The following is a 15,048-nucleotide window of genomic DNA, read 5'->3' as shown; positions in this document are numbered from 1 at the left end:
CAAGAATGCCACTACGGGGGAGGAGCTACGCTAGCAACCAAGATGGCCGCATAAGCTCCCGGCTCCGTCGACCTCCGTCGCTGGTGGATATATCCTGAACTTAATCCTGACCTCCCGCCAGACTCCCGTGTGTCCGAATCGTCACTGAGTCCAGGGACGCAATCCCGGAGTCTTTATCACCTTTTTTGACGAAGTTACACCGTCTGTCATTTTCGGGCCTTCTCCAGACTGTAAGCCGGGGCCTCGAGTACTGACCCAGCCGGGTTTCAGTTGAACAACATCGGCCGCGGGTACCTGGCAGGGTCCGGTCTCATTGGAGTGACATGAATTCTCGATCCTGGTGGTTGTCTCGAGTCCCTGCGTATATTCGCTAGACAGCGACGAGACGTGGATGCCGCGGTGAGTGGGGGTCCGGTTCCAGGGACCCTGCTGCAGCCCTCGGGGTCCGCGGGGGGGCCCCCGCTCTCGGCAGCGGTGTAAAGAGCGCACAGCCTGACAGTCGCCAGTCGACTTCGCCCACCCCACTCCAGTTGGTTTCCCCGGAGTAGCCGGCCTCCGGGGTAGATGACCTGCTTTGTCATCGATTAAGCGGAGATGGATCGGACGGCGTGTGGACCGACACTGGGGACCGTCATGGCCGCCATCGGGGCTCTTCACTGGCAAATGGAGGCTGCTCTCCACAACCTAACCGTACGCATCGAGACTGTTTGTTCGAGACCAGACCCTAGCCCAGAGTCAGACCCGCACCATATGGTGACCCCCGCAAAGTTTGATTTTATCCGGGAGGAGAACCCCGAGCATCGTTCTAATCTGACGCCTATTATATCTGCGCAACTACGGCGGCCCGCGACTGGAGCCCCTGACCAGCCAGCAACCTCGGCAAAGTCATCGCCCTCACAGGACTTATTTCTTTCTTCGTTTCTGGAGACCTCCATCGGTATTCATTGGATTGACTTTCGTATCCCTGATAGACTTCGAGACTTGACTCTTCTGACCCTTTCATGCTATATTGATCTTCTCCCCTTTCTACAACGTTTTGACTCTTTTGCTATTGTGCTGGTCCTATCGGAGAGGGTTTGTGTGATGGATCGTAGAGGCCAGGGTTGAACTTGACTGTTTTAATTCTGTACAGAGGCTTCCTTTGACACTGCTGGGTGGTATAGGTGGGAGTGAGGGCCATATGGGATTCTGCTTTTTTGGCTTTGGTGTACTGACTGTGTTCGACAATGGGATTTGCTGCCTCTGTTTTGTCTGGGGCTGGGCGGGATGGTATTTTCTCTCCTGGTGATTTCTCTATCAGTTTGCCTATAAGTCTGCTTTACCTCTCTTAGTACCATGGTGGGGAACATCTGTTCGCGGCGGGGGGGGAGGGGAGTCCGGGAGCCCGCATTGGGTCGTAAGATATTCCTCCTCCGTCTTTTCCCTTCCTTGGGGTGTAGTTTAGGGGGCGACAGGCACGCTGCTAGTGGGGTTAGGTCGTAGCCATCCGCAGGGGTGCAGGGTGGGGGGTTGTGGGTTTTTTTTTTGGTTTTTTTTTCTTTCTTTTGTTCTATGACCTATCTTTTCCCTTTTCCCCTCTCCACAAGAGATGTGGCATATTCTCCTGAGCCTGTTGTTATGCATATTCGGGTGTCGAGTGTCTAATTTTATATCCTGTATCCTTGGTGGGCAGATTCTGATAATGTTTGCTTATGATTATTTGTCTTGTATTGTTTTGACCCAGCTCCGGCTGGTATTCATACTTTCCAGAGGCCTACAATTGGATTGTATTTCTTCATTTCATCTGCCCGTTCGCCACTGTAATATGTTGTACCAACGATACCCGAAATGTACATTTCTACTCTTGTGTTATAATTAATAAAAATATATATAAAAAAAAAATAGAATGCCACTACGGCTTGATTTTGAACGAGCTTTATAATGCCTGCAAGGTTCCAGGTCATGATGTTTAATCTGCTGGTGGTTGGTGTTCGATTTGTGTGATTTTCTGAGCCATTTGTCGACCGATGCTGGTTGCGGTCCTTGTTTTTGGGAAGATGGATATTAGGACCTGGGATTTAAAGCTTGCGGCAGCCAGGACCAGTCTTTGCTGGCGCTCCCCCTGATTGAGCAAAAGCATTTGCCCTGATCCAAGTTTGTTGTTATTTTAATAGGGGTTTCATTAGTGAGACCTATGCTCGTGCCGCCTTTGTTCCCCTGGAGGATGGACCCCACATGTAGTGGTCGGTCGAGCGGAGCGTTCCCGCTTGAGGTCCTCCCAGTGGTCTGTTCCTGGATGTCCAGGCAATGCTTCGGGTAGCGGATTTTTAAAATCGATGGATATTTTGGTACGGCTGAATCTTTATTTTTATGCCCCAGCTTTCCAGTAGTGTATAGTTTCTCATCAGGGCCTCTGCCATGGATGGGCTAGTAAAGGTGGTCTCATTTAGCTCATTGAAGTCTGGAGTGAGAAAGGAAACACTCTCGATGTCCGTTGTTTTTATCCTTTCTAGCCCAGGGATATTTACACAGAGTTTTAAAAGATTGATGCGGTTAAGAATGTCCCACTTGCCCTGTGAGACGTATTCAGGATACAGCAGTATTTTTCGATCCTGATGGTTTATACGGGTCGGATTGTGAACGGAATGTACATCCTTCGGGTCATTGGCCTGCGAGAGGATCGAAGTAGCCTGTGTCATGGTGACCGGGCAAACTCGTCCCTGATTTAATAAGGCTGTTGTCTGCTGTGCTGTCGTCTCCGGAGGTGGTCTGAATGGCCTGAGGTCCGAGTCCCGATTCCCAGTAGGCTCCAGGTTAGGCTCGAAGTTGCCTTGAGGTACCCTATGGGCTTGTGCTGACATTGTGAGCGGAATGATTGTTTTTTGGGTGTCTTGGGTCATTCCACTCATTCTTATGTTCAATTGTTCGCAAAGCTGAGGGCTGTTTGGATGGACTTCGCGGTCTCTTAGTGGGACCTGGGTTACGTCCCCAACTTGTTGCCCTTGTGGATCCAGTGCATGTTTTTGTTCGCTCATGGTCGGCGAGGTGGTCCGCTATGCTCAGGTTAATGTCAGGGTTGGTTGCATGTGAGACTTCTGGGTATGCCGGATTTTTTCCTGTCGTTTTAGTGGTGCTTAGATGACAGGTCGCGTGTTGGATATCGATATGAGCGGTGGTCATCTGGTTTTCGGGCAGCAACCATTGCCGGATCGATCCGTTGGTAAGAGATTTGGGTTTTTTCTGCTTGTTAAGCTTTTTTTGTTTTTTCTTGTTTTTTCTAGAAAGATGATGTGTTTCTGGGCTTACCGGCTTTGTAGAGTGGTGGTGTTCGAGATTATTATCACGGATGGAGCTGGGTTTTGTTCCGGTCTCACCGACCATCGCTGGAGCCTCAGTGCCTCGAGCTCTTCTCATCTTGGGGAGAATCTGTGCCACTCATTTGTGGGTCTTTTATGTTACAGGGCACGTTGGTGTTTTGCTGTGCAGGTGAGTTGTTCTGATGCCTACTGACTTCGTTCTTAAGGTCGTCAATTAGCGTGTTCATTATATCTGGTAATTTTTCTAAATTAAGCAGTATGGGGCTGCAACTATAGGTCTCTGGTTTGGCCATTAAGGTTGTGTTAGCCTGTGCTCTGTGTATTAGTGAGTTCAGGTGGTCCAGTTTGGAATCTATCCCAGAGATCAGCCCCGCAACTGCTTGTAGAATGGTAATTTGAGCATGAAGTTTGCCTGCATGCATTATTGCCACATTTGCCATTGAGATGAGGGCCTCGTTAATCAATGTTAAATGGTTTGCAATTAATGGTGGCTTCTCGTCCTTGTCCGCTCCTCCACTCCCGGGGCTTAAAAGCTGCGCGTCTTCGTCTTGTTCCGGGTCGCAGGATTGTGACGGATTCATGGGCTGGGTTTGTGATGTATCACTGATTATAGGTGTTTTAGCTCCATTGGCTTCATGGGCCCAGTTGGCTTCGTAGGCCCCAATCCTTCCATTTGTTGGAAGGCGTAGTTTAGAATCCTCCAGCTGTTATGGGGCCGTGCTGGTTGAACTTATGTGAGTAGGCCTTATTGAATTCATGTTTGATGTCGGTGTTTCAGATGGTCTGCCCCCTTTGGAGTGTGATTATTTTAGGTGAAAGTGGAATGACTGGCCACCAAGGTAGTGTGGGGCTTAATTTTTTTCCAACCTCTATTAACGTGTTGGTGGATCTAGGGGGTTGCATGGAGTGGGTAAAGGACCCGAAGCCCCACTAAGGTCAATTGGTGTGGGTGCCGTGAGGCACATACAATCTCTTATGTCTCTGTTCCCAGCTGGCCCAATTGTTATTTTTGTGGCGCTGCGACAAGGCCTGTTGGCCATAGCGTTGTCTGGGCTAGGAGTCTTTCCTAGTGGAAGTGCTGATGCCGCCCTTTACTGTGGCTTGAGCGGTTTTGTTTAAAGTGCTTTCGACCACTCTTAACGTGCTACAGTCAATGTATTTTTAGCACCCATTCAGCCCCTCCTTTGGCTCGAGCGGCTTTGTTTAAAGTGCTTTTATTTGTTCTTAACATGCTGCCATCGATGTATTTTTAGCACCCATTCAGCCCCTCCTTAGCTCGAATGGTTTTGTTTAAAGTGCTTTCAACCGTTCTTATCGTGCTGCCATCGATGTATTTTTCGCAACCATTCAGCCCCTACCTGGCCAGCTGGCTTGATGTTTTATGTCTCAAATGCAGGAACGGCGCTGGAGAACCGCCCTACTCACAAGGGGGGCCACCTGAACTATCAACAAGTAGAAGGGTCATAGCACAGCACACTGCGAGCAGTGTGCTAGGTCTGGGATACCCAGGTTCTCCCCAGATGTCATTACTGTCCCTGTTGTGGGGCGCGCAGGTTACACCCCATGGAAGTAATACATGGGTAGTTAACTGGTGAGTTTGTGCATAGTTGGTAGCCCCTCTGCAATAATTGGATGTTCTCTCTTGTAAAACAACTGTTGAGTCTGGGCAATTTGTTGTTTTACTGATCAGTAATTGGGGTGTTCTCTCTGTAAGCAGTGGCAGAGTGTGGGCAAATCATGCATTCCCTGTGACAAAATGAAATGAGTTTTCTTTTAAACAACTGGTGTTTCTGGGCATATCATGCATCCCATGTGCAATAATGGAATGTGTTCTTTTGTTCAGCAACTGATGCACAATTAAGGGGCTCTGATCCTGGCAATCGAGTGAGCAATAGGCTTACCTGTCAATGCGGGTTAGGGGCTGTTTTCATGGATTTGTTATTACTTCCAGAAACGCGTGGGCTTCGTTCTATAATGGTCAAACCACTCCTAGCAGGCTGGCTTGCCTGGGCTCGGAGCAGGACAATCGGATCAAGTGCACAGGCACCACTCTGAGAAGGACAGGTGGGAAGGGAAGCAGGAATGGCCAGGGGTGCTCCGGGCTCGGAGCCTGAATGCTGTTCCTGGTTAAGTGCTCTTGGGAGGCAAGGTGACAACCAGGTTCTGGCTTCTTGTAGGGGAGAGTAAAAGCAGTGTTAAGTGTAGCGGTTGTGCAATTACCATGACATCCTTACACATCAGCCCCAGTTGTGCTCAAATACCTTATGCAACTACTGGCTACAGCTCATAGGTGACAGGAGGGGTAACCACATGGGTAGATGGTCAGAAGACTGGTATGGTTTTCAGTAGGGGGGTGCCCAGGGGTCTTCTCTAAAACTTTTCTGAAGGTCTGAAGTACTGGGTTTTTCAGAACCCAGCGGTGCCAGGGTACACCCTAAGACTTTGGGTCCTTCCTGCTTAGACTACAGAAACACAGAGTCTTCTAGGTGAAGTCAAAGATCGAGTTTATTGGCTGCAACCAAGTAACAGGCGTCCTAGAAGTACAACACGGTGTATATTCTCAGGAGACTGCTCAATATTACAAAGCCAGCCTTCTCTTTTTATACAAAATATTATGCTTCGGGCAAACATTCTTTACTTTACAGTTGACCATTCACATATTTTCACTACAAAGAAAAAGCAGAGTCATGATGACAAGCCCATATTTCAGTTTGTTCAGCCCACAATCAATTATCCGGCAAGGCCCAATATTTTCATCAGATATCGACGGACCCCCAATAAAAACGGGCACCTCCTCCTCGTAAAGCAGGTCATAAAGTAGGGAACAGGGACAGGTGTGTGCAAGATTAGGCGTGGTTTGTGTGCGATGAAAGGTTTTATGGCATGTTGTGCCTTGATACTATCTCGTTCGGCCACTGGGAGAGGAACTGACCGAACAGGTTTGGCCTTGGGCAGTGGAGTCAGCTTGCCCAGGTCGCAGAGAAGTCAGCAAAGGTGTACGTGTCCTTCAGAATCGTGTTTGGCTGTAGTTATCGGCCTATGTGAGGGCAACCCACAAAATGGCTGCTGTTCACAAAATGGAACCCGAGGGTTCAGGACGAAAACTTCGATTTCAAGGTGAAATCGTCGCTCGAATATGACGAAAATGCTTGTGCATAGTGTACTAGCCATTCTCGGTCTTCTGATATCAAAATCCTCATGATACGATGATGTTTATAACACGGGTCCAGAATCTGAAGTACTACAGACCCTCCTTTTGCCCATACATAGGCAATAACCTATACTCATGCTAATCTGAGTACAGGTCTATATTCATAAAGTCATTGAGATGTTGCTGTAGCATCATCCTATTACTTAGCTTGTCCCTTGATACAGGTTTCCTTACACACGATGTAGCACAGAGGCCACATATTGCAGGAGCACACTGTACGCACAGACAGAACAGGAAAAGGATGGCTAAGATCACCCCAACGACCATAAGAATTTTCCAACCCCAGGCGGATATCAGTTCCCAGAACCATCCCATCAACGACCAATCTCCTTTATCCACAGGAATAGATTCGGAAATCTAATGTAGTTTGGAGATGGCCTGGTACACTGTTGGAGCGTTATCTGGATTGAAAACACAGCAACTCGATTGGATCACTCTACATACCCCACCTCGGTCTACAAGGATGATGTCTAAAGCGACCCTGTTCTGGAGGGTCATAAGACGATCCGACTGGAGCTCAGCAGTCAAGTTACTAAGGGCACCGAAGTTTCAACTACGGTGGATTCAACCACCCTTGTCAATTGCCTTATGATCCCGCTGTTAACCATGGGTCCCCAGAACGGCAGAAAACCCTTTACGAAGTCCCCGAATTCTTCTCCTGCAGTGTCTTCTTTACTGAAGACACCTCTAACTAACCTTGTCTTATGGTAATCTGCCGCAGCTGTGTAGGTGGGAGGCAACAGGAATGAAACAAAGCATGTGCCTGAAAAGTCAGGGGGCAACCATGTATAGGCTCTATCATGGCAGATGAAATAGGTACCCTTAGCTGCTAGGAACGAAGGGGAAGTCTGGGACGCAAAAACATACGTTTCAGTGCAGATACTCTTCCCTAACTGAGCTTTGGGATTCTTGCCAGTACCTTGCAGACATAAGTGACCCTGATGGGGTACAATCCAAATTGGGGAAGATCTCTTAGCTTGCTGTTTCTCACTCAGAGTAACTCCATATCCGGTTATGTTCCATCCTATATATACTAGTGTCTCATCTCTCTGGATAGTCTCATAGGAAATATCTTCCCTAATCATGTCTACTATACCCTTAACTAGAGCACTATTCTTAGGATTGTCTTTTACAGAACGTAGGGGGTAGACTTCATGTGCGTAGATGAACATCGTTCTGTATGCCCACACAGAACCATTATGGCTGAAAGGCAGAACCAGATAAGGGATACCTTTATCCGTTGTATGAGGCATAAGACCACACACCCAACAGTTAGTCGTGTTCATTACTAGTTGGTGCAAAAGTTGAACGAAGGAGTTATTAATAAACTCTAATCTCCTAGCGGATTCATGTTCAGGAAGATGTTGAAAAGAATGTGAGGAAACAGTAGAAGGAGGAGGTATGGGCGATGTAGTGGGTGCAAATGTCACTCGAAAAGAGAATCAAACATATCCTATCAAAAATATCATTACACTGAACAACATAAAAATGCATAATATCAAAAAGCATTTCTTGGTCATCATTCTACATATTCTGGCTTTAAAGTTCATTGTTTTGGCAGGTCTCTCCATCTCGAAAAACTCCATCCTCTCTAAATGCTGCTCTCGATGGTAGGGTGTTCTATGCTAAGGAATGCTTCTGTCAATCCAGGGCAACTCCCTTAGACCAACCAGAACTGTCGACCTAACGTCTCCAGCTGCACCCCAAAGACTTTGGGCAACCGCGACCCTACAGCGGAACCCAGATGGTGGTTCGAAAAACAAAAATAAAAAAGTTTCTCAGATGAGAGAGCTGCACTTTCAAAAATAGCAAAGAAAAGGAATATCTTTTTATTAGTTCATAGTTCTCGGCCTCAGATTATATCGTTTCTTTCCAGGTATTCTCTGGTCTTGGAACAGGAGTTCAGGCTCTGTAGTGTCCAATCGAATTGACGGCGGCACAGCTTCTTGCAAGATATTGTCACTTTCTTTTTCAGAAATTGATCCTTTTACACGTGCATCACTGAAAGGCGAAAAACGAGGCACAGTTTCAGTCTCTGAGTCAGCGACACCCTCCTGGACCCACCGGTCGTACGGCAGACGCAAAGGTACCCTCTTGCTGTGTACACCGTGGATCCAGTGTTTCTTTCCTTCCACTCGAACAGCTGATCTCGTTGAGAGAAGGACTAGATGAGGGCCGGTCCACCGGGGCTGGTCATTCTTTGTTCGCTGGAAATTCTTGACCAGCACCCAGGATCCAGGATTGATTGGATGTCCTGGAGCTTCAGAGACCCGAGGCAGAGTATCGTGAACCTGTTGGTGTGAAACACGCAATTTAGCCGTCAATTCATACAAATAGTCAAGCAAAACAGGGTGTTCGATTTCGCTGAACTTTGTCGGCCTTGGCACTCCCCATATGTTGGCCGGACGGCCGAATACTATTTCATAGGGACTAAGTCCCACTCGCGAATGCACAGTCATTCTGGTCGATAGGAGTGCTAAAGGCAGAGCGTCAGGCCATTTAAGACCAGAGCTCGCTTGGATCTTGGCTAATTTTAGCTTTAGCGTGCCATTATAGCATTCTACTAGTCAAGCTGATTGGGGGTGATTTGCAGCGTGGAATTTCTGTTGGATGCCTAGCCCTTCGCATACTTTCTTCATCACTTGACCCACAAATTCACTCCCATTGTCGCTCCAGACCATTCTCGGCATTCCAAATCTAGGGAAAAACTCTTTCACAAGGGCTTTAGCTGTGGATAAGGCAGTGTTGTCCTTTAGGGGATATGCTTCTACCCATCTTGAAAAGGCACAAACAACAACGAGTACATATTTCAAATTGTTGCACCTTTCCATGTGGATGAAATCTAGCTGCAAAACCTCGAACGGATACGTAGGAGGCGCAAAATGACCAGCTGGAGTTGGGGTTCCCCTACCAGGATTGTATTTCAGACACAACATGCAATTCTTGACCACATTCTCTGCATACTTAGGAATTCCAGCATTTTGCCATACTGGAGCCAACAACTTACAAATCCCTTTCACACTGATATGAGCCATTCCATGGGCCATTGTAACCACTGCAAGCACATACGCATCGGGTAACAACCGTCTCTGATGCTCTGACAATTCAACCCAACAACCATTTGCATCCATTTTACCCGTACTTTCTCTCCACACACTCAATTCTTTCTCTATAGCTTCAGCTTGAATCGACTTCACACTCTCTATCATGTCTTCACACATTCCAACGTCACCAACCCATCTTGCAGGGCCTGCAACATACATTCGACTCATCACATTCCTCGCTGTTTCTTTTGCAACTTCATCAGCAAATGCATTTCCACGACCAACATCATCAGTCACCTTCTTGTGTGCACTACATTTTACAATCGCAACTTGCAGCGGCAAGGTCAATGACTCAAGAAGCTCATTCACCAACTGACCATGCTGTATCTTAGCTCCATGCGAAGTCAGGAATCCACGTTCTTTCCACAATCGTCCAAAACTGTGAGCCACACCAAATGCATACTGGCTGTCGGTATATATAGTCACTTTCATTCCTTTCGACAACACACATGCTCTCGTAAGGGCAATCAACTCTGCTGCTTGAGCTGAATTATGTGGGACACGTGCAGCTTCAACAATCGTATGCAAAGTCGTGACAGCATATGCTGCAGTCGTATCACCATTCTGAAGCTTGAAGCATGAACCATCCACCCATAAGGTACCATCACACTTTACAAGCGGAGTGTCCTGAAGATCTATTCTTCCTTTCGTTTCTTCTTCTGTTCTGAGAAAACAATCATGCTGTTCAGAAACATCTGTCTCTGCTACAATCGGCAACAACGTAGCTGGATTCAGCGTGTTGCATCTTTTTATGTGTACATGACTCTCTAACAATGTCAACTCGTAACCTGACAATCGAGCACTAGTTAAGTGCTGTGTCTTGGTCCTGTTTAACAAAGTGTCCACTGCATGTGGAACCATCACAATCAATGTATTATTCATCACTAAACCGGCAGACTGTCGAATAGAAACAGCTGCTGCCGCTGTGGCTCTCAAGCAACTCAGCAATGCCTTCGCTACCAGATCCAAAGTCGACGAAAAATACGCACATGGACGCTGCTTGTCTCCGAACAACTGTGTCAACACCGACAATGCACAACCTTCTTTCTCATGGACATACAATGTAAAGGCTTACTGTAGTCGGGGTTACCCAACACAGGAGCCGAACATAATGCATCACGCAATTCGGAAAAACTTTTCTGACAATCTTCAGACCGTGGAAGGGGATTCGGTATATCGTTACAGGTTAATGCCACCAAGGGCTTGGCCAACAAAGAAAAATTCGGTATCCATTGTCTGCAGTATGATGTAATACCCAAGAAAGCACGCACTTTTCTCTGTGTCATTGGCACACTCAATTTCGCTATTGCCTGAATTCTTTCTGGTGTCAGTTTCCTTCCCTCCTTCGATAAGAGATGACCTAGGTAGGTCACTTCTTGTCGACAATATTGCAATTTCGAGAGAGACACTTTGTGATGCAACTCACACAGATGACTCAACAAAGACAATGTGGCTTCTTTACAGATTTCCTCAGTATCTGCAGCGATGAGCAAATCGTCGACGTACTGGACAAGGGTAGCGCCATCAGGTAGAACAATCGTATCAAGCTGTGTCTTTAAAGCCTGAATATATATCGATGGACTTTCACAGTAGCCCTGGGGAGCGCGTTTAAAGGGAAGCTTCAACCTCCTAAACTGAAGCCGAAAATATCCCTACTCTCCTCGGCAATCGGGATGCTGAAGAAAGCATTCTTCAAGTCAATCACCGAAAACCAGGTCGCAGAAGCTGGAATCATAGTCAATAGGGCAGTGATATCAGGAACAACTGGAAATTGTGGCACAACTATTTTATTGACCTCTCTAGGATCAATCACGAACCTGTAAGCAGGTGGCTGAGAAGGATCCGTATGTTTCAAAACAGGCAGAACAGGGCTATTGCAAACGTTGCCTCTTGTCTCTTCAATTACATCTTTTTCAATCAAATCGTAAATGATCGCTAGCAACGCTTTTTCACCTTCACTGGAAATCTTGTACTGGGGAATGCATGGCATCTTAACATTGGCTTTCAATGTCACAACATATGGCTGTATTTCCAAAAGACCCACATCATTAGGACCAGTAGCCCAAAGAATATCAGGAAGAAACGACAATTCTGTCGGGAGTTTGTCCTTCGACAAATACATTGAGGAAACCACTTTCTTACCCAGTGTAAGTTGTACTCCCGAAGGAGATCAATACAATGTCGCATACAATCTTTTTAACAGATCCAATCCCAACAAGTTCTCACCACAACCTGTCGTTAAAATAAGGGGTGCTTCGAATTCACAAGGTCCAACAGAAAGGGACATAGGACTAGAAATTGGGTTCCTAACCGGGGCGCCAGAAAAACCTACTGAAACATTCATTTTGCCAGACAAAGGTGCGCCAGGGAGTTTAGAGTGCATAATAGAACTCTTCGTAGCACCAGTATCCAACAGAAAAGGCTCTGACACACCTGATGTAATCTCACCTCAACATAAGGTCCACTCTGATCTACTGGAACTGAAACAACTCCCTCTCTTTGTCTATGGCTGTCCTAGCAACCATTACCTTCCATATTCTCATCTTCTGCATAGTAATCATCAGCATAGTACTGAGCCATCCTACCAGACACGTTATTCTGCTGATCAAAACTATTCATTGAATTTTGAGGTGGAAGGGAACGTGCGTTTTGAGGAAAATTTCCACGTCCTCTACCTCTAGGAGCTTGTTGAACACCTCGACCTCTTGTGCCAGAAACACCATTCGCGCGCTGTAACAAAATAGGGCAACTATACTTGAAATGACCCTCTTCCTTTGTAGTATGTTTATCTAGGGACCTATATCGATACTCCTATTTCTGACCCTTGTCCGGTTAATAGATCACTAATACCCTTACAACGGCACAGAAACCCATTTTCTGATTAAGTCATAGCGCATGCTGTCACGTTAAGCAAGCACTATTCCTCCAGCCCCCTAGAAAGCACACCGAGTTCTCAAAACAAACCAAACCTCCAGCAGACCTGGGAAATCCCCCGCAGCTATTGTTTTGATTTCGTTCGAGAACTCCTGTAAAGAATGTAAGAACGACCAGTTCTTCTGACATCCTTACTGACGTATTATGTCCATCCTTACGTCAAACTCGGCACCTTTCAGGTATAAATATACCGACGCTGCCCTAAGCAACGACACGGTGGTGATGAGCTTGGAGCAGCGCTACTTGCCGGAGAGCCCAGCTGATGCAGGAAGCCCACGGACGCTGCCCCTCCCTTTTTGACGCGCTGTCTTTTCTCCTGCCGAGAAATCCATCCTCCGGCGTTTCCGGCTTACCTTCGCGGGTAACTGGGATACCGAGTCCTGAGAAAGAGATACCAGCCCTCCAGCCTTCTAAATCCCAGGTACTGAACTGACTAACCCCTTACAGAGAATTCTTGAGTCAGATTCTTGGCAAAACAAACTTAACTTAAACTGCTACTTATTTACTCCCGCCCTCGTATTAGGCTTAGGTCAGGTACACCGGGGTAGGCGTAGTTAGAAGCACCAGTTGAGTATGATTAGTCAATGTATATATGTATGTATAACTTTTATCCATTTTAAGTATCATATGGGTAAGAAACCATATCAATGCTTTTACAGTATTATTTTATAATCCTGCTTTTACTGTATGCACTTTACTTAACTATAAGTATTGCAATAATAGCGATTCATTTCTCTTGTATGAGAAAAGAGACTGATCAATAAATAACTCCTTTTATTGAACACGCCCGTCTCTTCCTTTTCTCTACAATCTGGTGGAACTAAGTATGCACGTACTGACTGAGTAAAATGATTGTCTTTTGTTTTCACACGACTCTAGAGATATACTCTTGATTAGGGAGAGCAAAGTTGTCATGTTCTATGGTTGTCAGAAACTAAATCCCTTCTTGTCTATCCAGGGAGGTTAAACTCCTCCTTTCCTATTCGAGAAAGTTTCTAGTGAACTCTGAGCTAGCTGGCACACAAAATTTTAAGTCTAATATCGTCAGTAGAAGACCTAGTTAACCTCTGTCCTACGTCTATACTATTGAAGATATTATTCCAATGCGCAGAGCCTATTGGGATAATAGGAACTACACTACACCTTACAATATGAACACTGATTGGGACCTACAGGGACATGTGGTTGAGTGTACTCGACTCTTTGCGAGTTCCTCTGAAATTGTTGAGGTTGCTGATAGTTATTCTGACCACCACGTGGCGGATACGCTTGTTGTAACAGAACCGTCGTTTTTAACTCTTTAGTTTTCTTCTCTGCTCTATCCTTCTCATCTTTATCTCGATTTTCGTAGTACTGTGCAGTAGCCAATATATGTGCTGAAGAGGAAACGGCCCAAGAACTTTCAGAATCTTTTAACTTCTTACACAGCTCGGGAAGTAAATTATGCACAAACTTGTCAACGAACAACCGTTGCCCACCTTCTGTACTCATATCTTGACCACTGTGGTCGACAAACGTTTCTTCAAACCTGGTGAAGAAATCACAACACCATTTCATCTTTCTTCTGCTTACACCCAGACAATTTATCCCAATTCACACTCATAGCAGGCATTAAGGTTTTCATGTAATTAATGATCCTACCGGGGAGATCTGCTACTAAAGGCTCTGGTTTAGCACCACCAACTTGTCGGCCATCTGCAGCAGTAATATTAGCCCATGAGTCACCTAACTCTTGATCATGATCTGCATGACGAATCTTTCCCCATAAAGGCTGTGGAACAACATTTCCAAACAACATGTCTATGTCGGCTAAATTCATAATGCAAGAGCCTGCAGTCTGTGACAATTCCTAGTAATACCCTGCAGGATTTTTACGGGGATCGGGCAATGTCTGTTTAAGGGCCAAAACTTCAGCTCGCCTCCACGGAACATGTACCCAAACACGCTGAAAATGGGCCGGTATAGCTGGGGGGTTATTATTCGGACCAGCGGCTACTTCTTCTTTCCATACTGGAGGAACTTCTCTCATTGGGTACTGTCTTACCTTCTTCTTAACAGAGGAATCAGACTCAAATAACGACCGAGAAACACCTTCACTCCTGAATGACAACAATGTCGCAACTGCTTTCTCAACATCGGAACCCACAACTGCACCTTTCCCAAACTCGAACCGTACACGACATAATTCAGGCGGATTGGGCTCCGAATAATTTTCCTCTAAATCTTCACAAAGGAAAGTACACATTTTCTCAAAAACGTACCTCTGCTTCGGTGCTTCCCACTGATGGAAGACATCCATAACAGACTCTAGCTCATATCTTGTCGGGTCGGTAACCCATTTATGTGCCAAATAATTCAATGTTTCCTTCTCCCTAGAATCAGGCAGTTGGCTACGTAACTGTTTACGCTCTGAGACAGGGGTTACACTTGTTGCTCCAAAGAGAGGATATAGAAGGCTAGCAACAGTGCTAGTCATTCTCTGGCGAACAGAGGGAGAAGTTGA

The sequence above is a fragment of the Lissotriton helveticus genome, chromosome 5_1, assembly GCF_964261635.1.
Source record: "Lissotriton helveticus chromosome 5_1, aLisHel1.1, whole genome shotgun sequence".
NCBI lineage: Eukaryota > Metazoa > Chordata > Amphibia > Caudata > Salamandridae > Lissotriton > Lissotriton helveticus.
The sequence above is the reverse complement of the archived record's forward strand: the minus strand, read 5'-3'. Positions refer to the sequence as shown.